This window comes from Schistocerca piceifrons, chromosome 8 (genome assembly GCF_021461385.2).
Source record: "Schistocerca piceifrons isolate TAMUIC-IGC-003096 chromosome 8, iqSchPice1.1, whole genome shotgun sequence".
Lineage (NCBI taxonomy): Eukaryota > Metazoa > Arthropoda > Insecta > Orthoptera > Acrididae > Schistocerca > Schistocerca piceifrons.
The window spans coordinates 283240070-283265678 of record NC_060145.1 but is presented as its reverse complement, the minus strand read 5'-3'; positions in this window follow the sequence as shown (position 1 = coordinate 283265678).

Sequence of the window (25609 nt, the reverse complement as noted above, 5' to 3'; positions counted from 1 at the left end):
ACAAAAATTACAAAAATGTGATTTTTTTACCACCCACACACTCCTGAGAACTAACTAATCTGCAATTACGCGCCCTAATTACCGGCAGCTACGTTGATGAATACTCGGCACCTCGCAAGGCTAATTACAAAATAAGGAATACTGGATATGTTGTTGGTTAAAATCTCGCTTCTGAGCACGCAAAGAGGTCTAAGCACATAACTCTGCACGGAACGCGCGCTGGTGCAATGCTGCGATACAGACCGTTTATCTCCCGCTCTGAACTTCGTCGTGTAGACCTAAGAAATGCGCAGTCCTACAGCTATAGTGAAGGCAATCACTCAAACTGGTCCTATGGTGAAGATATCGATAATTCTGCTGCCGAGCGGTTCTAGGCGCTACAGTCTGGGACCGCGCGACTGCTACGGTCGCAGGTTGGAATCCTGCCTCGGGCATGGATGTGTGTGATGTCCTTAGGTTGGTTAGGTTTAAGTAGTTCTAAGTTCTAGGGGACTGATGACCTCAGAAGTTAAGTCACATAGTGCACAGAGCCATTTGAACCATTTGATAATTCTGCCGTCTCTAAGCTCCAGCACTCCCAGTCTGAGATAATCTCAATTGCTTCTCAAACTTGCATCCCACAGGACAGCAAAAATCCTGCAAGTTAGAAATCAGATGCCAACTTTCTTTTGACAAAACTTGTAACTCGAATACGAGAAAAACTCTCTCTTTATTATGCACAGAGGAACAATTCATTTCTTGGTTCTCGTGGGATGCGTCCTAACTCGCCGACGCCCAAGTCGGAGTCCGCTCCCTTCGAAGACGATGGCCAAGACGCAGACCCCAAGTCCGTACCGCTCGATGGCTGAGGGCGAAGTCCTCTTTCTCCACAATTCTCCCGTCCTCCACGGGTACGAAACCGCGGTGGAAGAATACTCAGTTTCTGCCAATGTCGAACGCTCTAACTTCGCTGAAATCCCTCCAACACCATTTTTGAAATTCTACCCAATGATCGTGTCGGTCATATCCCCCTTTGGCAAACGAAATTCCCGTCTTTGCCACGTGCTGCCCAGCACAGGTAGCTCCGGAGGCTGGGCTACCCCCAAAAGCGCCGTATTGTCCCGCATTTCCGGTGACCGCTACCTGCCGGCCACGGCGGCCCGGCTAGCTGCGGCCAGCTGCAGACTTCACATTCCACAATTCTCAACTTCCCACACTTTTCACCAACGCTTTAAGTTAGTAACTTAATCATGCAGCCATGCAGGGAACACTACTCGAGAGTGCTCTTGCCAGTGCCTTTATTATTAATACTAACACTGACAAGTTAAAGTGCAAGTGCCCAAATCCTGGCACCTTACAGTAGGCTCACACAGAGGGGGCTGAGTTCATGGTGGCTCTTACGCCACCTACCATTGCTGCGTATCCAAAGACCTTGAGAGAGAGTGGAACTGCTGGACGAATGGCAGAAAGGAGCTGAAGACAGGCTGAAGTGGAGGCACACTCCCAAAGCAGCACGCCACCACCATATTGCATTCCAGCATTGCCGATGGAAGGTGCCACGAACTGGTAAACTATTTTCAATCAGGTGTCCGGATAGTTTTGATCACATAGTGTAGTTCGAAAATCTTATGTGTTCTTATATACTTTGTACGAGCGCTGGTATTAAAGGTGCCCGCATCCGAACCGATAAGTACTTAGTTTCATCACTGTCTATGGATCGAATCTCCCTGCTGATATGTTTTTTTTTTTTTTTTTTTTTTTTTTCATTTAGACGTAATTCCTACAACACATTCATTACGACTGTGCGAATTATCATTACCTAACGATTCATTTGTTATTTTCATAACCTATTTATAGACAAACCGAATTTTTTCCTAAAATTTTGGAAGTAGTTTTCCCATTGTAACAGAAGGCTGTTTGTGAATGTTAATCAAACACTGAAACACTGAAGAAACCACGCACATGCAAAACTTCTGGGTCCATTACATGCGCTGTATGTCGCAATAATTATTGTTTTCCACGTTTCCACGATCAGTATCATCCTGATTTGTGCAGTGCTCCGTGGGGTTTCACATTATACTTGTCACAAATGTAGATAAATAAAATGGCGATAATGATCTGATACAAAAATCTCTTCTATCGTTTGCTTCATTTTCAAACTACCCACGAAAAAATTCTTCCTTTTTTTCAGGGTAAAGGTTATAAAAGTAATAAATGAATCATTAAATATCGATAATTTGCACAGTCATAATAAATCTCTAGGTACAATTATGTCGGAATAAAAAAAAGCGCCTGCAACGAGATTCGATCGAGAGACCTCTCACTTTAGGAAAGTAAGCGCTTACTCACTCAGCTGCGGACTCCATGAAGCCAGCAACCATACAAAACATGTAAGCAGGCCTAAAACTTTCAAACTCAACTTTCTCGAAACCGATAGGGAGTTGCGTCCTTTTGTTTACGTATGTTGAAATCCTAGTCGTGACCTACACACCCTATCAGTTCAAAAATGGTTCAAATGGCTCTGAGCACTATGGGACTCAACTGCTGAGGTCATTAGTCCCCTAGAACTTAGAACTACTTAAACCTAACTAACCTAAGGACATCACACACATCCATGCCCGAGGCAGGATTCGAACCTGCGACCGTAGCGGTCTCGCGGTTCCAGACTGTAGCGCCGGAACCGCTCTGCCATCAGCGGCCGGCATCCTATCAGTATGAGTCAAATCGTTGAGCGGAAGTTCGCATGGTCCCCCTTGTTTGTGGCTGCCAAAAAATCCCACCCAATGCGTACCTTCGTAGGATGACTGCAGCCAATCCCTTGGCTAGACTTCCCAATCCACGACTTATCTGAACATCGTGCCAACACGGCCCGATGGTACCCCATCAATGATCCGCCGCTGCCCCCACAGGTACTCGGCACTGGTACAAGACCAAATGTGGCCTACACTAGGGTTGTTGAAAAAATAACGATATATCGAAGTATCGATAACTATCAAAAAAGATCGACACATATCAGCGACATTTTCCCATCGACATATCGATATCAGAAGGGCAACACCGAGTGGCGATATTTTTATTTTATATTATATTTTTCACAATTTTCGGTAAATATTTGAAGTTGTTCTTTTGAAATTGTAGCAGAACATAACTTTACTTTCACTGCGTGACGGAGTCTTACTTCATTTTGGGCATTCACCACATCCAGGCTGGATGGAATAACAAAATATCCTATATAACGAAGTAGCACGCGGGTTGCATTACACAAACCAACTAGTGTGCTATTTCTTCAAAAAGAGTTACTGAAATTAATAAACAAAAATGTAAACGGCAAGACTGGTCTTTGCGGTGGACGGAGACATGTGAGCGAAAATGCTGATGTAATCGGCACGCGGCCCTAACAATAGAAACTGCAACGTTTAACTTCGCCAGGCAATTTTGACACTATGCTTGCTAGGTCGCTGGAGTTGGCAAAAATGAAAAAACAGGGAAGTCGACATGAAGTGTTCTGGACAAATCCGATATGCGACGAATCTGAAAGACAGACCCATCGAACACATTTTATTGTGCCACTTAAGTGCAGTTACCGGTGTTAGCAAAATGGTTATCGCAAGCGTAAACGTGAATCATTTTCTTTTCAATTCTTGCTTTAAGGGAGAAGCAATATGTTAGCTTGCTGATGTACAGAACACCTAATAATAAATCAATGCCGGCCGGAGTGGCCGTGCGGTTCTAGGCGCTACAGTCTGGAGCCGAGCGACCGCTACGGTCGCAGGTTCGAATCCTGCCTCGGGCATGGATGTGTGTGATGTCCTTAGGTTGGTTAGGTTTAATTCGTTCTAAGTTCTGGGCGACTGATAACCTCAGAAGTGAAGTCGCATTGTGCTCAGAGCCAATAAATCAATACTTAAGTTTCCAGCCTTAAAATCGGTAGTTGAGGTGCCTGCACCCGATATTTTTGTAGGCTGGTACGTCGATATTTTTCGTCGATATATCATTAATTTTTTTCGATTAGTCGGGAGCCGATAACGTTATTAGCGAAGTTTTTAAAAATATCAGCAGTTCTATACAGCACTTCATGCAAAGTCTCCGATGCTGCCCCACAACTTGTCAGTCGCTCCTGCTGTAGCTCATGGAGCTGACTCACGTAGATGTCGCCGCTTTCTGTCAGTACTGCAGGCTGGTGAGCGATGCTCGCGCTGCGTGCTGATCCCTCCCTCTGTAAAATCGCCGCCACACGTGCACTACCGAGCGAGGCGGCGCAGTGGTAGCACACTGCACTCGCATTCGGGATAACGACGGTTCAATCCCGCGTCCGGCCATCCTGATTTAGGTTTTCCGTTATTTCCCTAAATCACTCCAGGCAAATGGTGCGATGGTTCCTTTGAAAGGGCACGGCCGACTTCCTTCCCCATCCTTTCGTAATCCGATGAGACCGATGACCTCGCTGTTTGGTTCAAAAATGGTTCAGATGGCTCTGAGCACTATGGGACTTAACATCTCAGGTCATCAGCCCCCTAGAACTTAGAACTCCTTAAACCTAACTAACCTAAGGACATCACAGACATCCATGCCGAGGCAGGATTCGAACCTGCGACCGTAGCAGTCGCGCGGCTCCGGACTGAGCGCCTAGAACAGCGAGGCCACCTCGGCCGGCCGCTGTTTGGTCTCTTCCCCCAAACAACCCATCCCAACCCACACGTGCACTCCTGACCAACGCTAGTCACGACCAGCAGAGATGGCGAGTATAGAATCGTTCTGCTAAATTTCAGTTTTACGGCACAAACAAATCACCACTATACGTGGAAAAATTTAATTACAGTTAGTCTTTAAAGACGTCTTCGAACCCATTGTCACCTTGAAACCATTAGCTGCAAATCAAATAACCACGGCTTAGGGACATCTTACAAGTCTTAGATTCACTAGTTACGATGCTATTTCCTGTTTGTGACTTCCTGCAGTAACACTTCTAATCATGGCTACACTTTCAGTCCGCTTTATATTATTATTCTGACAATGCCAAAATCAGGAAATATTTAGCCCGCATCTCGTGGTCGTGCGGTAGCGTTCTCGCTTCCCACGCCCGGGTTCCCGGGTTCGATTCCCGGCGGGGTCAGGGATTTTCTCTGCCTCGTGATGGCTGGGTGTTGTGTGCTGTCCTTAGGTTAGTTAGGTTTAAGTAGTTCTAAGTTCTAGGGGACTGATGACCAAAGATCTTAAGTCCCATAGTGCTCAGAGCCAGCCAGGAAATATTTAGCTAACAAACGCCTTGGAGATGCTCTGCACTGTCCAGTCACATCAGTGAGACCACCTGCCAAAAGCACGAATAACCACCTTTTGCAGCGCGATACGTGCAGGAAGAGAGTGAATGAGAATCTGTGCCGTCTCTACGGGGATGTGGAGCCAAGCTGACTCCAGTTTTATGGTCAGCTGTGCTAGGTTTCCTGTTTGAGGATCCATGACGCAAGCAGCCCGACAGATATGGTCCCACAAATTGTCGATCCGGGCAATTTTGTGGTCAGGGGAGTACGTTAAGCTTAACCTGATACTTTTCGAATCACATATACTGCAAGGTGTGTGATTTGTCGCGTTGTCCTGCTGACAGATCCCGTCGTGCCGAGGAAAAACAGACTGCATGTAGGTGTGAAGATGGTCCGCAAGGATAGACGCATACTTGTGTTGATCTGTCGCGCCTTCCACAATGATGGGATCAGCTGGGGAAGGTCTTCCAGCCTCGAACGTTCAGATGACTCTTGCAGGGTGTTTCCTTTAACACGTTTCTCTCCGAACACGCCAATAGTCTGTTAGATGGAATATAAAAAGTAAATCATCTGAAAAGGTTACATACAGCCATTCAGTGGACGCCCAGCTGCGGTCCTGGTGTGCAAATTCCAGCCCTCGTCTCTGATAAACAGCAGTCAGCGTTGGTGCATAATCGAGATGCATGCTGCGGATGCCCACGCGCAGCAACGTTTCCTGAACAGTCGTTGAGGAGACACTGCTGTTAGGCCCTTGGTTCATCTCGGCGCTTAGTTACACATCTCTGCAGTTGTCTTTCAGCTGTGTCATCTATGGCCCGTGGTGCACCACAGTTGGTCCGGTGTCGGTTTTGAATAGCGCCATTTTGACACACACAATGTACTTTAACCATGATGGCACATGTACCATTTACAAACTTAGGCAATGATAATGTTCTTTTGGACGTCAGATAAGTAACTCCGTTTTGTATTACCACAACGACTGCAATGTTTTCCTTTTCCGCAACTTACCGCCCCCCCCCCCCCCCCTCCTTCTCACCCGGACACACATTATATACACTCCAACCATCCACTGCTAATGTTGACCCCTGCTGCGTGTGAGTGATTGTTGCACGTTGATGTGGAACATAGGCGGTGGTCACGGTAATGTGACTGGACCACACATAACTCTAAACGGTAAACTATTCAGAGTACCTGCATGCCTTATTGCTGCTCTGCATGCTATCTTTTGACCTACTTGTGTAAAAGTCTCTAATGTCAAAAAGACTTAATGGCAGCCTGCGAACCTCTTAAATTCTTACGTGCTTTTCACTTTTGTTGACTGTTTTTACATTGTTTACTTTTGAAACAAATGTTACGCCTTAACCTTGAAGCTCCAATCTTTCCTCACCGTGTGAATATGGATGCAGCCACCCCTTTGAAATACTTTTCCGCGATCGCCTATCTCTGTCTCCTCTGGGCAGTATTTACTGTACCTTTCTGTTTTCACGAGGCTGAAGAGCTCATTTCAGTGTCAGAGCCACTGTTGAATCACATTTATCTTACGCCACCAGTCCCTTGACTGGCTTGCCTGTATCACTCTATTCATCTCAGAGCACCATTCACACACAACATCTTAAATTACTTGTTGGATATATTCCGACCTCTGACTTCTCCTGCAATTTTTGCCTTAAGTTCTCTCTAGTTTACACTAAAAGGCAATAAAAAATTTGATGGCTTTTACAATTTTTGCAGACGAATCATCAAATAACACTGTTTGTTGTCATCAACTTTATTCAACCTATTGAAGAAGCTTGCATTATATGTTTGTGAGGCCGATGAGAAGAATATTTTTGAGAAAAATGAGGCAAAATTTTCGGAACTGAGAGAGCAATGAGTATGGGACTAGTGTACAACTGTACCTATCTTACGAGGCAGGTGAACTGAGTACGATGCTGTTGCATTTGCAAGTAGAGCACTGTCTGCTGGAGAGGGAAAAGACATAGTGTAAGTAGGCTGTTTATGTTTTTATGTTGGTAATGCCATGTAGTGCTCTGTATGAAAATCGATGAATGCGTTGTGTGCAGCCTGTGGCTGGTTGGCTCATTGTTGGAATATTCGCTTGTGTAGTGTTGGGCAGTTGGATGTGAACAGCGTATAGCGTTGTGCAGTTGGAGGTGAGCCGCCAGCAGTGGTGGAGGCGGAGAGAGAGATGCCAGAGTTTTGAGAGGTTGCTATAAGCGGACGATTGGACGTGTGTCCGCCAGAAAAAGGAAATTTGTAAAGATGGAGATCATGAATGGATGACTTTTGAACACTATTAACATTCTCTTTCAAAATCTTTCATTTGCTAATTATGCCTATCCGTAGTTAGTGCCTTCAGTAGTTAGAATCTTTTATTTAGCTGGCAGTATTGGCGCTCGATGTATTGCAGTAGTTCGAGTAACGAAGATTTTTGTGAGGTAAGTGATTCATGAAAGGTATAGGTAATTGTTAGTTAGGGCCATTCTTTTATAGGGATTCTTGAAAGTCAGATTGCGTGGCGCTAAAAAATATTGTGTGTCAGTTTAGTGATGATCAGAACAAGTAAAGAGAGAACTGTCTAAGTATGTTCAGTTTTACTCAGCTGCCTTTGTATCAAATAACATATAAGTTTACTAGCACAGTCATTCATAATTTTTCTAAGGGGACGTTTCATATGTTAGCCGAGGACACCTCACTGGAATCTTCAGTTTTTTTTCTTGTAGTTTGAGTAATTAGTGTAGTTATTGTTTGTTGCTAGCGCATAATTGTAGAGAGAATTTCCTTTGTAGTTGTAGTTTTTCATTTTTGTACAGTAAAACAGTTGCAGCATGCATGTAGACTTGCACCAAGTATTTCGCAGCCGCGCTTGCAATTAATTAGATGTTATTTTCTGTGCTATGTTAATGTGTTTTCTTATTATTGCTCTCCAAATTGTGCTTTTCTTGTTATCGTGTGAAATATGTGATAATTATGGCATGTGGAAAACGTAACACTAGGCTGCAAAGTAAACTGAGAAATGACAGTGAATACGAGAGTAGTGTGTTAGCGCCACCGTGTAATGAATTAACCAATATTCAGTATAGTAATTTGGTAATTTTGCATAGGGAAATGGACCAGGCGGCAAATAATGGTGTAGACAGTGAAACAATTAATGAACAGCGAAGCATTGTCGATCCATCAGTCGGAAACAGCTCGCCTCAGGAATCCGAAATGACAGGACATAATTTTGCAAATACAGTAGATTCAGGTTTTGCGTCGTCACCTTTTTCTCAATTAAGTCAAGACACATTTTCTGCTTTTCAAAATACGAATGCTGCTGGTGCAAATGCACTGCCAATAGGCACAAAGGAACATGTTCCAGACACTAACACATTATTGCTATTATTGAAAGAAATGGAAGAAAATCAAAAACAATCACAGCAACAAATGGAACAAAATCAGAAACAAATTAAAGAAACACTTCAACAAACACGTGAAGGTTACTTACAATGGTAACGGAAGCCTTCGCGATAATATGGACCTTGAGACTTTTCATTTTTATCTCTTGGTACGACATACCACTAAATTGTCCACTGCACATTATAGTATTATCATTTTTATGTACAGAAACACAATTTTTTCTCTCTTGGCCACACTTTATTATTTCTTATTTGGATTGCACGCTGCGGCAAACTGCTATCATCTGATCTCCTTCAGGTCACGACGAAGCACGTGCTTGGAAACAGCAGACGGGATGTCTACGTACAGATCAGCGGTCATAATCATGCACAAACATACAAAACAAGATATAAAAAAGTGTGGTCAAAACAAAAATATTTTGTGTGTTTGTGCTTGTCTGTGGCCGCTGACCTTTACAAAGACGTCTTGTCTGCTGTATTGTAAGAGGTCGTGGTTTCCTGACCTTCGTTGCTTACATATTCCGTCCTCACAATCATATTCCGCACATCAAGACGTTGTATTCGAACCCAAACTCGATAAGATAAAGTCAATGTTGTATGAATTCATGTAAACGATATACAAATAACTAATAAATCGCAAGTGCGCACCGTGGTTGAAATACTCGAGGCTGGCGTACGCACATACATTCCAGACACGACGGTCACAGGAGCTTTTAGTTCGGGAGAGGCAACTGCATGCCAGGAGGCCGGTCTCAACCCATCTACGTCGGCCGGTGACCGCCCGTAGAGCAGACAGCGTTTGCCCGAGTGAAAGGAAGACCCCGTGGAGGAGGATATTAGTGTTTAACGTCCCGTCGACAACGAGGTCATTAGAGACGGAGCGCAAGTTCGTGTTAGGGAAGGATGGGGAAGGAAATCGGCGGTGCCCTTTGAAAGGAACCATCCCGGCATTTGCCTGAAGCGATTTAGGGAAATCACGGAAAACCTAAATCAGGATGGCCGGAGACGGGATTGAACCGTCGTCCTCCCGAATGCGAGTCCAGTGTGCTAACCACTGCGCCACCTCGCTCGGTGAAGACCCCGTGTTCGGCTTCAAAGCAAATTCCGCTAAATTGTGTGGGAGCGACCAGCCTACGCTTTCTTTACACATAGCACGTAGTTTCAGAGATTTCCACAGGGAGACAACAAACGCCAAACGCTGATACTACAGATTTCCGGATTGGTCGCCTTAAACGAAACGTCATTCTCCCGTTTTAGAAGATCAATGCTGATTGGCAGATGATATTTCTGACGGTAACGAAAGCGTGCGCGCTCGTACGTGTACTCAAAGAGCGAGGAACAAGTCTCTCCTCAGTACTTCACTGGGAGAGCACCTCTGTCGAGAGTGAATCGAAGTGCGACTCTATATTGAGTCCTTGCGATTAAGCGTTGTTCACTGTGTTGGCCGCCACACTTATTGTGCGGTGTGAACGGACAGAGTTATAGTTAAACGCCTGCAAGCGAATTTTGAGTGGCATCGTGGTGGACTGGTTATCTGACTGGTGTACCACGCCAATAGACTAGGGGCGAATAGGAGTCCTTGACTTCATCAAGGCGTAGGGAGAGTTTGATTGGCGAAGGTCAGTCCAGATAGAACGAGAGTTATCTTATTTGTCAGCAGCTAGTGGCGCAGACAGCAGTCATCGTAGCTTACAGTATTGTGCACTACAGCTCTTGTGAGCCCCATATTTCCTCCACAACAGTACACTTCACTGCGTTTCACACGCGACAGCCTCAACCGTACCTAGCAACATTCTAATGGATAAGTATTCAAGTTGAGTAGGTGCGGCTCTCAGCCATTCTGCCAAGTCAATAACAATCTTAAACTTTGTACAGAAATTTCATTAACGAATCCTATCCTTGAGAGGTAACTTCACATTCCGAAAAGAACCTGGAAGTAACGCTAAGTTCATAACCAAAAGTGCCATTGTGATTCCTCAGAATTTTTGCAAAAAAATAAATAATAATTTTCGTTAGTTTCGTGTTTTTCTTACACTAACTAGCACTACTCCAGTACCCAAGTATCCCACTAGTTATGTAAGAAATTTTGTGAATTTTTCTGTCATTTCCTTACAGTGGACGACTCCAGAAGATATTTATTGCTGAAAGTTTTTCAGGCATTTCTCTTTAGAACATTAGGAGCGTCTGTCTGACTTCTGTAGTAGTGTGGGGGTGGAAATTGCATCTTGCAAGAGCCACAGGATAAAGGGTACATCTCGGATTAATCCGTTGCGCAAAATAACAGAATAGCAACCCCACGCTCACAGTATTTATCATTTTTGAACAGTAAGTTGACGCACAGCCACTTGGAACAAAGGCATTATCATTGCAAGTGTATGGGGTTGAAATTCGGTTCTTAATGGAACTTCGCAATCGCATTTCTGATCCTGTCTCACAGTTGGCGGGAAAAACGGAGCACATTAAGCTAGCTCAACTAGTGATAATATATAAAACCATATTATGCAATAAATTATAGGGAACCGTCGAAGTTGCATATTGATTTCTTTTGTTACTTGACTGCTACTTTCGACCTGAACCTCATTATCAAATCATCCTAAAATATAGAAACCGTATGGTAAGAATTTTGTACATTACAAAACAGTGGTAACGTACAAAGTTAATTGATGGCAACTGGTACAAATCAATAAACTATGCAGTAACATAGATTACAATACGCACATGAACGTTCATTGTAGTTAAACACATCTTTCATTGTAGTTAAGCACATCTAAAGTATAAAGCGCTACAGGACTGAACTTCGTTCACTTGCGACACCGAAGTGTGCAACATATTAGTAAGACTAGGATAAGGGGTGTTTATCGGAATTTCGTCGTCTAGGAGCAGCTTTATTTTACATACATTTTGTTATCTTTTTTCAGCTTTTTATAGAGTTGTTGACCACACATGCGGTAACAAGTATTACAAAATACATACTTCAAATACAAGCAAAACTCTCTACAAGAAGATGCCTAAGTTGCAGTTTGAAACGGAAGCAAAATGACGTCTATACATCATCCTACCAGCGCCATACTCGGCAAATCGATGAATGAAATTATGAACGCGTCGACGAAGCTAGTAACACAAAAAAAGTCAGTACACCAACAAATAGCATCATAGTCAAATTTAAAAGACAATTTAATACGACATGGGAAGATAGGGTAGACTAACATGAATGAAACCACACAACCAAGTATAAAGCCATCACACAGAATCGTGTAGAAAACAGAGATACAACTGCCTTTAAAATAATGCTAACAAATCCTACAATCACGAAAAAGCACATATACATCAACGTCGTAATTACCGTAGTGAACGTAAACCTTTTTTCACTCCATTCATTCATTTACTTCTCAAAAGTGAGTGTAGAGCAGAAGTCAATTATAAAACATTAAAATATTAATGTAACAGTATATTTATGACAGACCTTTGCAATAGCGTTTCACCCTTAAAAGATATCTTCATGGATATAAAAACGGAGGACATCAAATATTGTAAAACCAAATTTCTATATCATATCGACAATGAATCGAAAGTACAACACTCTCACATTAGTCAACAAGCTTCAGAAAAAAAAACTGATAATTTTCTCCTGTGGCAAACCTAGTATAGGCAAGTAAATTAAGACAACTAACCAAATTAACGGACTACAGGAAGGGACACGTATCGTATTATGGAACCCATTGCAAATTAGTACTGCAAAGTGCAGCAATAATCTGATTTGCCATTACATGCCCGACACTGGGATGTACGGAAAGTGGGGGAGTGGGAGTTCGGGGAGAGAGGGGATGAGTGGCGTGGTGTGGAGGGACGGGAAGGGCGGGGGAAGATTAGGGGGGAAGGGAAATTGGGGGAGGAGACCCGAATTTAAAGCCGACGTTATGAATGTATTGATAGCTACGCGAATAAGCAAAGGTAAACAACGAATTGCCCCACAGAAGCACAAAGGGCAACACAAATAATTATATTCACTTAGTCGGCTAACGTGCAACATCAATCTAGCCTGTGAGAATTTTAAGACCAACCAGATCCACGTGCCTCATCTCTAAACAATTCAATGACCGTATAAAATCTAAGTTCAACCGTCTCGTTTAATATTTTATCAGACTCCTTCAGTTTTATCCAATCTATCAAAATTCAGTCATTTAGATACGCGATGCCCAGTTTTCACTGAACCCTTGATATTCCCTACCACATAACCACCATCCCTCAAATGCTGGCCAGGGGCTCTTTTATTTCCAGGACTTATCAGTTCTTTGAAACGAGTGACGAACCGCTCCCTCCATATTCATGAAGTTATCTTTTAAGGATGAAGCGCTGTAGTAAAGTTCTGTTAGAAACGTGGTATTACATAGATATTTAGATGTTTTATTATTGATTTCAGTTCTCCATTGACGTTTGAGAGGAAGAAGAATGGAGTCACACATTGTGATTGCATACGATAATTTAGAATGTGTACGAAAATCCGTCTCCGTGGCCGAGATCGTTAACACACGCTTATGTATTGGCACCACACCCTGGGTCAGCCAGTTCGTATCCTAGTGGTTGTTGTTGTTGTTGTTGTTAATTTGGTGGAAGAGACCAAACAGCGAGGTCATCGGTCTCATCGGATTAGGGAAGGATGGAGAAGGAAGTTGGCCGTGGATTTGCAAAGGAACCATCCCGGCATTTGCATAAAGCGATTTAGGGAAATCACGGAAAACCAAACTCGGGATGGCCAGACGCGGGATTAAACAGTCGTCCTCCCGAATGCGAGTCCAGTGTGCTAACCACAGCGCCACCTCGCTCGGTAATCCTGGTAGTGAAAATAATTTTCGCTTCCAGTATTTGGGCAGCAAGGGGATGGGAAGGTTGAGGCGTAAAGTTCCTGATCACCGAACTTCGCAGCAATGTCGTGGTTTAAATACCAGACCTCTCCGCAATGTCTCATGAAGTGAGGACATGTGGTCACTGTTGACTGTGATCCGTCCGTCGGATGGGGACAGTAAGTTTGGCGGCCCCTTTGGTGCTATTCACGAGGAGTAGGCTATGTGACGGCACCGGATTTCACCCTCTCCCTTATCATCATCATCAAACTACACAAACGTTACACTACCCCGCCCCCCACACACACACTCATACAAACATCTAGTACCACTAATAATATAATGGAGAATGTTGTGAATAAACAAACAAACATATACTTTTTTTGTGAATCTAGGACTCTGTTACTGTGATTTTAAAGGCAGATGAACCTCTACTTTACGTTCTGTTCTATGTAACGGTTTTATACCTGAATGTGTAGTTTTACTGCTATTTTACACACTCTAAGATAGTAAAAAACAGTCTGCTTTCCGCAGCCCAGAGACGAGGACGTCCTGTTTACGTACCGTCCGCGCAGTCGCAAGTGTCCGTAGTTGTTTACTACTTCGTCGCCGCTAGTTTAGAGTCCATCACTACCGACGTATTATGGCACAAATGGGTCAAATGGCTCTGAGCACAATGGGACTTAACTTCTGAGGTCATCAGTACCCTAGAACTTAGAACTACTTAAACCTAGCTAACCTAAGGACATCACACACATCCATGTCCGAGGCAGGATTCGAACCTGGGACCGTAGCGGTCTCGCGGTTCCAGACTGTAGCGCCTAGAACCGCTCAGCCACTCTGGCCGGCATTATGCCACATTCATACAAACAAACCACCACCAAGATCAGTTTTCAATCCGATCATACACTGCCGCGAGCTTTTGAAGTGGATCGTTTCTTACGTCACAACGTTAAAATGAATCCACAGGACATAATTGACATCCATCTCTCTATCACAGCAGTATTGGCTACGTGAAGTTAGTAAGTGACGCGGTGTGCAACAGAAACGTGCACGCACATGCAAACGATCTTAAATTCAAACATTATGATGGCCATCTGGGGCAGTCTCCATCGATTACGCGGGGCTTGGCTTCCGTACGATACGAATCTTCGAACTCCCGGTCGGGGTACCACCGGACGTTGTCACCCCGGCTTTCCGGCCTTACGGCAAAGTGGTCAGCCACGTGGCCGAAAACTTTACCACCCTTACAACGTACCCTGTTCTTAACGGGGTACGACAGATCAAAACTGGACAAAACATGTACCATTCTATTTTGTCATCGGGGTACGACAGATCAAAACTGAACTGACAAAACATGTACCATCCTATTTTGTCATCGGCGGATGTAGGGCGATTATTATGCATGACTGACAGCCACGCACTCCGGTTGTGGACAACGACACGTCAGGTCAAATTGTCTCCGACGACGGCCAGCTCAAATCCAGACGAATCTGTGACTCCTTCTACGGTGACAACCCTTCCTCTCAATTATGCTGGGAATGCACGGGCAGCCACCCTTTCCGACGCCGACCACATTCGTCCGATAGCCGCTAGCGATAGTGAGACAACGATGGATTATGCAGTACCGGATCTAGCTACTGCAACGGCGCCCCCTCCTGAAGACCGACCGACCTTGGAAGAAAGCACGGATGACAGAATGGACATTAACCCACGGGTTGTGCCGACAGTGGTTTTTCATCCAGACACAGGAGCAGCCGAAGAGATCCACCCACATTCGAATACTGAAACACACGTCCGTAAACAGTGTTCCCCGCGGACACACAAGAGACGGCGACGTGCTCCTTCGGACGAGTGCTTACAGCGAACGTCTGACATGGACTGTGGCCAACCCGACGACTGTGCCGGCGCTACAGAGGCTGCAGTAACATCCTATCCAACAGATGCCATGATGACGGCTTCAGTCCCTCCGACCCCACCGAACAGCAGGGTCACATGCGGAAAGCCGCTGCCGATTACCAGCCAGAAGTGCCGAAGGAGTCTGGGCCGAGTGCCGCAGCAGCCACCAACAGTCGATGGTATTTTATGGCGACTGGGCGGACGACGGTGAGGAAAACTACTTACCCATCGTGTCGTATGACACGCGGGGGAGTTCACCCCACCAGTGTTGATCCTTTTCCACCGTCAGTGACAGCAATGAGACAGCCAGAAGTCACGTGTACACACTCCTTACAAGGGTGTTGATGGCCAACACGAGTGCTATGGATCAAACTTAACGTGTTGCGATTATAAACATCAACACTATACGGACGTGTGCTAATTTTTGCTTATTTCAGGATATGTTGTATTCTGCTTCCGTCGATATAGCCCTTCTTCAGGAGGTGTACGTCGACGAATTCCCAGGCACGTACGGTTATGATGCACGCTTCTCTCGGGCTCCCCCACAGCCAGCGGCGTCGCTGTACTTCTTCGGGAAGGGATTATGGTGGACGATATCCTTCTTCAGCCCGGGGCAAGAGGGATGACACTCACAGTACTGACTGACCGTCTTATCAACATCTACGCACCTTCCAGGACGGGCAAACGTCGCGAACATTCACCATTCATTGCGGAAGACGTCGCTCCGCTCTTCCAAGGTAGCCACGACCGTCTGATGTTTGGAGGTGGCTACAATTGCGAACTGGCATCGAGAGACCAATTCCCACGACATAATCCGTGTCCTGAACTCGAGTCTCTAATACTAAACCTGCATATGGTGGACACTTGGGGACATCTTCACGGCCACCGACCGGGGTTCACACACTTCACGGGTCACTCTTCCAGTCGCATCGACCAGATTTAAGTGTGACGCTCTCTTGCCGCTGGAACACGGGATGCGGAACTGTGGCCTGCAGCTTTCTTCGACCACTTGGCTTACATCTGTGCTATCACCCTACGGTGACATCAAGTGTGGAGAAGCCGCATCCCGTGAAAATTAAACATCGCTCACCTGTCATACCCGGATTGGCGCCAAACCGTTGAGGATACCTGGCACTCGTGTGAAAATCGCCTCGTTGCATATCCCACAACGATCCTCTGGTGGTTGGACTGCGCCAAACCGGCACTAAGGCGAACATTGATAACCTAAGATAGCGACTACGCCGCTTGACGTAGACACATACTCGATTTTTACTTCAGGGTACTGCGAGACTGCGATGCCATGGCGCCGTCTCCGAAACGACAAGCGGCATTCCACCGTGCTGAGGCTCAGATTATCGCTAATATGCGACGCCATCTAGAGGGGGTGGTCATCCACTCGAGGACGCAGGATAGGATAGCGAGCGAACACCCGTCTATGTTCCACGTACTTCGTGAACGTAAACGACGCCGAAGAGCGTTGATACGCTTCATCGACACGGAGGACGGTCGTCGCCTCACGACGCAACAAGACATAAGCACAGCGTTCTACGATCATTATTCGCAGCTGAGTAGAGCTGATCCGACAGCACTGGAGGACGTCTCACAGATTATTTACGGCACCGTCACCCGGGCAATGGAAGCTGTCTTGATGGAAGAAACTGTGGAAGAAGAAGTGATCCACGCCGTTAGAAAAGGAGCTCTAAAAAGATCTCCGGGTCCTGATGGCCTGCCCTTGGAATTGTACCGGGCTTTTCAATATTTATTAGCCACCCGATGGACGGACATCTGTCGTTCCCTGCGACCCTTGTAGAAGAGATGATTATTCCTGTTCACAAATCGTCCTGTGCCTCACGGATGAAGGACTACAGCCCGCTGACGCTATTGAATTGCGACTTTAAGATCTTTTATCGATTGTTGGCTGCGCGGATACACCAGACGTTACAACAGGTCACCTCAGCCTATCAAACGTCATTAGGAGGCGACAATAATATTCAAACGGCACTTAGTGAATATCGTGACTTGATCTCACTGGCGAGGGCGTGTTATCTGAAGAGTGCGCTTGCGACAATCGATTTCAGTCAAGCTTTCAAAAAATGTTTCAAATGGCTCTGAGTACTATGGGACTTAACATCTGACGTCATCAGTCTCCTAGAACTTAGAACTACTTAAACCTAACTAACCTAAGGAAATCACACACAGTCATGCCCGATGCAAAATTCGAAGCAGCGACCGTAGTAGTCGCGCGGTTCCGGACTGAAGTGTCTAGACGCGCTCGGACACATCGGCCGGCCAGTCCAGCTTTCGATCTCGTGGACTACGACTATTTGGAAGCGATCCTCCAACATATGCGATACCCACAGTCATTTGTCACTGTCATCATGTGACTACTCCGTGGCGGGAATCCACGGTGATCGTCAACGGCCGACCTACGCAGCCCCTCACCATTTCTCGATCGATACGCCAAGGTTGTCCTCTGTCCACGTTACTTTACACTCCTTTGCGGCCTGCGCCAACGACTAATGGGTACGACGCTACGAAGCTACACTTTCCGGTGTAAAGCATACGCTGAGGACCTGGTGATTGTCATCCGCAACGGTGATGATACCGCCAGCGCACTGAATTGCGTAGCTACTCGGACTGCCTGAGGACAGAGTCGCCCCCTTACAGTTCAGAGAGACTTTGCAATGCCTCAGCATTGATTTCACAGACGATATACGACGAACCGCTGTTCACAACTTTCGACGGCTTTTACGAAATGTTTGGACTGAGATCGCCAACAACCGCCTACGAGCACTGGTCATCGCCCAATGGATCCCGTATGTCAACACGCATTCAGCATCACGCATTCCGTATATCGCCCAGATGTTACCTATACCGGTGATGTCAGCTCGCCGTATGCTGGCGGCTTTTGGGTACTTTGTGAGTTCAGGAATACTTTTCAAGATCACATATGAAACACCCTTCCTTCGGATCGAGGAGGGCTTGGCCATCATGACAAAGCGGCCGCCCTGTTTGTGAGCACTTTAGTCACGTTACGGCACCACCGTCCGGAGAGTCTGACGAGTTTGTCATTAGAAGACCTAGCGCGTCCTCCCCCTCGCCACGTGTGCCCATACATCACGTCCCCTCCTCGCTCTTCTACATCGGTGTCTTTTACCTCGAACTCAGTTACGTTCGACTTGCCTTACCAGCGGCTCGACTGGTGACGACGAAATGGACGGTTTATCGTGTCCTGCATCGTGGGCGACCCGATACATCGCGGAGAGGAAGCACCCCAATGCAGTGTGCGATTTTCAGGAGGGGATGGGGGGGATTTCCGCCCCTCTGCATCAGACCATCCCCTCCTCTGGCTTTAGTTTATGCATCCCAACCTGGGATGTTTATTTCCCACGCACTGGAGTAAATCTTTACATATAATTTAAATTTGTGGAGGCGAGCACTGAAAGTTTTTAATACAGTCTTACTATTAATATGTTTGCTTATTAATTTTGAAAAAGTGTTATGTAGTAGTTAAGCATTTCAAAATACACTCCGGGAAACTGAAATAAGAACACCGTGAATTCATTGTCCCAGGAAGGGGAAACTTTATTGACACATTCCTGGGGTCAGATACATCACATAATCACACTGACAGAACCACAGGCACATAGAAACAGGCAACAGAGCATGCACAATGTCCGCACTAGTACAGTGTATATCCACCTTTCGCAGCAATGCAGGCTGCTATTCTCCCATGGAGACGATCGTAGAGATGCTGGATGTAGTCCTGTGGAACGGCTTGCCATGCCATTTCCACCTGGCGCCTCAGTTGGACCAGCGTTCGTGCTGGACGTGCAGACCGCGTGAGACGACGCTTCATCCAGTCCCAAACATGCTCAATGGGGGACAGATCCGGAGATCTTGCTGGCCAGGGTAGTTGACTTACACCTTCTAGAGCACGTTGGGTGGCACGGGATACATGCGGACGTGCATTGTCCTGTTGGAACAGCAAGTTCCCTTGCCGGTCTAGGAATGGTAGAACGATGGGTTCGATGACGGTTTGGATGTACCGTGCACTATTCAGTGTCCCCTCGACGATCACCAGTGGTGTACGGCCAGTGCAGGAGATCGCTCCCCACACCATGATGCCGGGTGTTGGCCCTGTGTGCCTCGGTCGTATGCAGTCCTGATTATGGCGTTCACCTGCACGGCGCCAAACACGCATACGACCATCATTGGCACCAAGGCAGAAGCGACTCTCATCGCTGAAGACGACACGTCTCCATTCGTCCCTCCATTCACGCCTGTCACGACACCACTGGAGGCGGGCTGCACGATGTTGGGGCGTGAGCGGAAGACGGCCTAACGGTGTGCGGGACCGTAGCCCAGCTTCATGGAGACGGTTGTGAATGGTCCTCGCCGATACCCCAGGAGCAACAGTGTCCCTAATTTGCTGGGAAGTGGCGGTGCGGTCCCCTACGGCACTGCGTAGGATCCTACGGTCTTGGCGTGCATCCGTGCGTCGCTGCGGTCCGGTCCCAGGTCGACGGGCACGTGCACCTTCCGCCGACCACTGGCGACAACATCGATGTACTGTGGAGAACTCACGCCTCACGTGTTGGGCAATTCGGCGGTACGTCCACCCGGCCTCCCGCATGCGCACTATACGCCCTCGCTCAAAGTCCGTCAACTGCACATACGGTTCACGTCCACGCTGTCGCGGCATGCTACCAGTGTTAAAGACTGCGATGGAGCTCCGTATGCCACGGCAAACTGGCTGACACTGACGGCGAAGGTGCACAAATGCTGCGCAGCTAACGCCATTCGACGGCCAACACCGCGGTTCCTGGTGTGTCCGCTGTGGCGTGCGTGTGATCATTGCTTGTACAGCCCTCTCGCAGTGTCCGGAGCAAGTATGGTGGGTCTGACACACCGGTGTCAATGTGTTCTTTTTTCCAGTTCCAGGAGTGTATTTAGAACCAAATCATCATTCTCATGTTGTCATTGTTGCTTTCGTCTAAGGTGCGTCGTAATCCGTTTACTTGCTAACATGCGAGGGAAGTTGTGTGGCAGTCATACCGCAGCAGTCGTACCTCAGAGTTGGATGAGCTGGTGGCTGAAAGTCCCACCCCGGACCCTGACACAGGTTGGTGACCGGCCCGGTACCTGTGCGAACGTTCACCGTTAGGCCACTTTTTGCAACGGTATGGCACGGACTAATGCGCCTGGGACGAAAGCACACATTACTAAATAACGCACCATCGTCTGCTTCTAATTCCTAGGATACTACTTCGTGGACCTTCTTTAAATACTCTTTTTATTTTCCTTTGGTTTTCATTTCCGTTGTTAGCTGCACTTGCAAGTACCAAGTAGGCCGCCGCTGCGATACTTTATCGTCCTTTATACTGCAAGACCGACACACGTGTGGCACAAATTCTGTTGCTTTGGTATAAATTAACCTGCCGCATGATGTTGCCTGTTGTAGCATGCTACAAGACGACGCACGCCACATTTCCGTAGCATGCCACAATGTTGCAAGACGTCGCCCCAGAGTAAACGAGGCTTTAGAGCTAGGTCTGTATTTTATGGTGGATGTGATGTGTTGCGTACGAAGCTAAAACCTGCAATCAGATCCAAACGTCGTAGAAAACTGTGAAGAGGTGTCATCCTGCAGCAAGATAACGCTCGCCCACATTCTGCCAAACGGACAGCCGACGCAATAAAGGAGTTGAGATTCGAGGTGCTGGAACATCCACCATACAGTACAGACCAGGCTCCAAGTAATTTTCACATGTTTGGACCCTTAACGGAAGCACTGCAGGGAAGAAGATTAGAAAGTGATGAAGACGTCATTGCTGCGGTGCAAACTTGGTTACAGATGCAACCGAAAAACGTATTTTCTGATGAAGAAAAAACTCATAAAACGTCGGGAAAACTGCATTGAAGTCTAGGGAGGTTACATAGAAAAATAACGCATGTTTCAGTTTTCTATCATCAGAATAAGTACAGCTTTTCGCAAATGTGCTTTACTTTTTGAATTCCCATCGTATACCTGTATGTAGATGATTTTGTAAATAAACGTTACCAATAATGTACTTTTAAAGATATAATAAGGGATAGCTTTTCTGATTGCATAGTGAGTTTCGGCATTAACATCTATTTATAAATAACTGTTTAACCATGGGTAACGCCACGGTCCAAGCTGGTAACGTAAGTAATTATACTAACCCCCTAAGACATCCCCCCCACTGGTAAAAACACAAATCGCACACTGCCCCAATGTCCACTGGCGAGTAGCGTGTAGGACGGTTCACCACGTAACACTGGACACTGCCGTCACGGCGACGTAGTTTATCACTGTCAGCGGTAAGCAGTTGACCGGATCAAAGCTACATGCGATCCCCACGGTGGGATCACCCATGTGCACGAGCTGTAGCGTTCAAGACAACGATGAACACCGTCTTAGCTGTGGCGGGTCTACGGCAGTGTGGCACTTGGTGAAGCAAATGTCAGCGTACTTCCTTCGAGTGACGCCGAATCATATCGAATCAAAGACTATATTAATCCCGGATGAGACGTATTACCCACGCACGAAAACTAAAGCCGTGACGTGGCTTCATGGACGTGCAGTGTATTATTTGTTTCAAGAAGGCACTAAGGACACTTTAGACTTTTGGAACTACTTTCAGGAACGACATTGAAAAATCCTCCGATACCCAAAGTATTAACAATATTTTTCCAGTTATTTGTGGAGTGCGTTCCACAACCCTCCACGCAGCTGCATCATCACGTGTGACAGAAGCTAAAAAACGACGACAGGACACTACAATGTACAACGTGGGATCTACCTTGGTCATTGCGAGACGTCATACCTGGATGATAAAGCAGATGGAGAGACTCGTCATGACCCCTCCCACTGTGTAGCAGTGTTTGCCCACATTGCTCCTTTTGTCCCGAGAGCGAAAAGTTCCTCTCAGTTTTTGTTTCTCATCTGATGCAAGATGTAGTACGGTTAATGGTGGTACTGATCCCACGCTTAGGTTTTATTTAATGACTTCGTTAGCCTCACAATTTGCTCTCTTTCTTTTTACCATTTGCTGCAACTATGTTTTCAGCTATGTTCGTTCGTAATTCGACGCAACGAGTGAACTTATTAGTTTCAGTTAGTTACTGCTTAAAAAAAAATTAATTAAAAAATAAACATTCAAAACAACAAAAACATTGCATCGCTTGTACCGCATCCCCAGGAATGGGAGGAAGGAGACATTGTGATCAGGCCTCGTGTTGCGAACCCTGTCCACCTTGCCTCCGCCACCCCAAGGCCTACGCCATTTTCAATCAAAACACAAAAAAAAAGATGGTAGAGCACTTTCACGCGAAAGGAAAAGGTTCTGAGTTCCATCCTCGGAACGGCACACAATTTTAATCTTCCTGGAAGTTTCGGTTACTACCGTTCAAAATGAAAAAAAAAAAGAAAATGAAAAAAAGATCGCTAACGCACGCTTGTCCGATGGCACGCCACCCTGGGGACAGCCGGTTTGAATCCTGGTGGTGGTTGTTGTTGTTAATTTGGTGGAAGAGACCAAACAACGAGGCCATAAGTCTCATCGGATTTGGGAAGGATGAGGAAGGAAGTCGGCCGTGGCCTTGCAAAGGATCCGTCCCGAAATTTGCCTGAAGTGATTTACGGAAATCACGGAAAAGCTAAATCAGGATGGCCAGACGCATCCGCGGCATGCTTAATAGCGGTACGTTGATGATATTGCACGCCCCGGTTTGTTGCCCTTCACGGCCAGCCATCCTGGACTTACACTTCAGCGAGACAGTACCCGGACGCACGCGGCGACAGCTTCTACTGCTCGTGTTCGTGCTTGTCAAACCCCACGTGGCCAGCAAGGTCGCCAGATCTCTCAGGGCCCTCCAAGCAACACGGGATTTCTATAATCTAGCGCGCCAATTGGACAGAATTTGGCGCGATATCCCTGTGGAGGACATCCAACAGCTATGGCAGCCTAAGCCAAGCCGAATAACTGCTTGTATAAGGGCCAGTGGTGGACCAATGCATTATTGATTAGTTCATTTCTTTTGGAGGTCTTTCTCTTGAATAAAACATACATTTGTTTTCTGAAATAGTGATCATTTGCATCACATCTACCAATTCCCGTCCAATTCGGATAAATCATACGAGGTGCGTTCTTTTTTTGTCTTAGAATGTACTTGACTGTGTAGTTTTATTAATGTTGGACTTTCTTATCTTGTCATGTTGTACGGCCTTATGTTCGAGTTAATGTACTGGTGTGTGCTCGACTGTGTGGTTTTATCACTATTTTATGTCATACATTTATGTAATGATTTTGTACCTGACTGTGCGGTTTCATTCATGTTGGACTTCCCTATCTTCACATGTCGTACTAAGTTGTCTAATAAATTGGTATATGATTCCACTTGTTGGTGTACTGAAAATGTAAGGAGCTTCGGCTCGAAACTAGTCATCAGGTAATAAAGGAAATCAACGTTGCAACTATCACCGTTCCCTATAATTTGTTGCATAATTTGGTTAACCTGTGTAGTTGCTGACGTCATACCTTTCAGAATTATAACAAGATGATGATTGTACTGTGAGACACAGTAAAACAATTTTTACTTTACTAGAGAAAATACTATGAAAGTTTCCAGCGACGTTTAACGTAAAGTTTTCTCATTTACATGCTACTCTTACGACTAAATACCGATATTGCAAAAAAATATATAAATAATTTGTATGTTAATGAGTATGCATACACACATACTGCTAAGCCTCGTTCCTTGTCCGTTAGTGTCACCGCATTGCTATGGGACCTAATACTCAGCCCGAAATGTGTCACTCCTGGGGCACGTCGGCCTTCTATCGAGTTGCTGTCAAGAATGAAGTCCTGTCTGACGGTTTCCAGTAGGCTGGCTTCCGTATTGCCTCCAACTTTTCCATTTCGAAATGGGACCAATAAGCGATTTCCTTTTTGAAAAACAATAATACCTGTTTATTTTTTCTACATAAACGTACGTATCCTTCCGTTGACATTCTTTATCTGTCTCTTTTACTTTTTATTTATTTAACAAGATCGCTCAATTGTAGCTTAAGATCTGGCGATTATGCGCCATGGTCTTCTACCACAGTTGCGTTGTCTATTTGAACAGTATTCCTACTGGCGCGACCAGCAGTGACTGAGCCAGTTTCCATTCACTTGCTGAAAGGATGGTTGTACATTTTCAAGCACTATATAGTGAAAGTCAGATTGTTGCCACCCTCGCACCTTTTGTAGAAACAAAAAGTGAGTTGCAGAGATTTTAGCAGAGTACAGCGAATGTAACGTAATGAACACAGACAGGGCCATCCAGGTAGACGCCTTTGGTATCAGTCGCCAACTGGTGGTCACAGATGGTGTATAACTCGGCCAACACTAGCACTTGAGTCGGAGGCCAATCTGGTGGTAATGTATCAAGGAGGAAACACTCGAGAAATCGTTGTTTCCCAGATCGTCCTGCACACAGAATTCAATGGAAAAAAGTACGCTGTTACAGACTGCTGCAGTTGCCCATAACCAAAAATGCACCACCCTGCGCTGAGTGGTGTCAAAGCTGATCAACAGATATCCAGATGTCAGATTATATCTTTTATTAGATTTTCATTTTGGTTTCTCCTAGTTTAGAAAAGAAGACACGAAGCCATTACTCATAATGTTAACATTTAATCCGGGTAATGGAGTACTGCACTGCCTGAAAAAGCCGTGAAGCGCTTAGAAGACATGATCCATTGTCAGTCTAACTTTGTGTATTCACGCACCACTAGCGGATTGTAAACGATTAGAGTTTGAATTCTCTGTGACAGACATCACAAGAATGCATTAGTCCTGTTCGTGTTTAGATTTGTTGCTAGGCCTGGCAGGATATGTGTGGACGTGGCTAGCGACAGATGTGTGAGTGCTCTGAAAGAGACGGAGATACCGAGAATTCGTGTGAGACATTGTTCCTAGCAACTGACAGAGTATGGAAGGAGCCGCATTGTGGGCCTCCATTTGGCAGACTGGTCAAACCGTGCAATATTTCGATTTATGCGGCTACTGGATGTGACGGTGGTCCAATATTGGACTGCATGGAAACGTGACGGTACCCATACTCGTCATCAAGACTCTGATCGATCGCGCCTGACCACCACTCTGATGGCACAACTGTACGACATGGACGTCCTGTGTCCTCTTACGTTACTCGTCACTCGTGG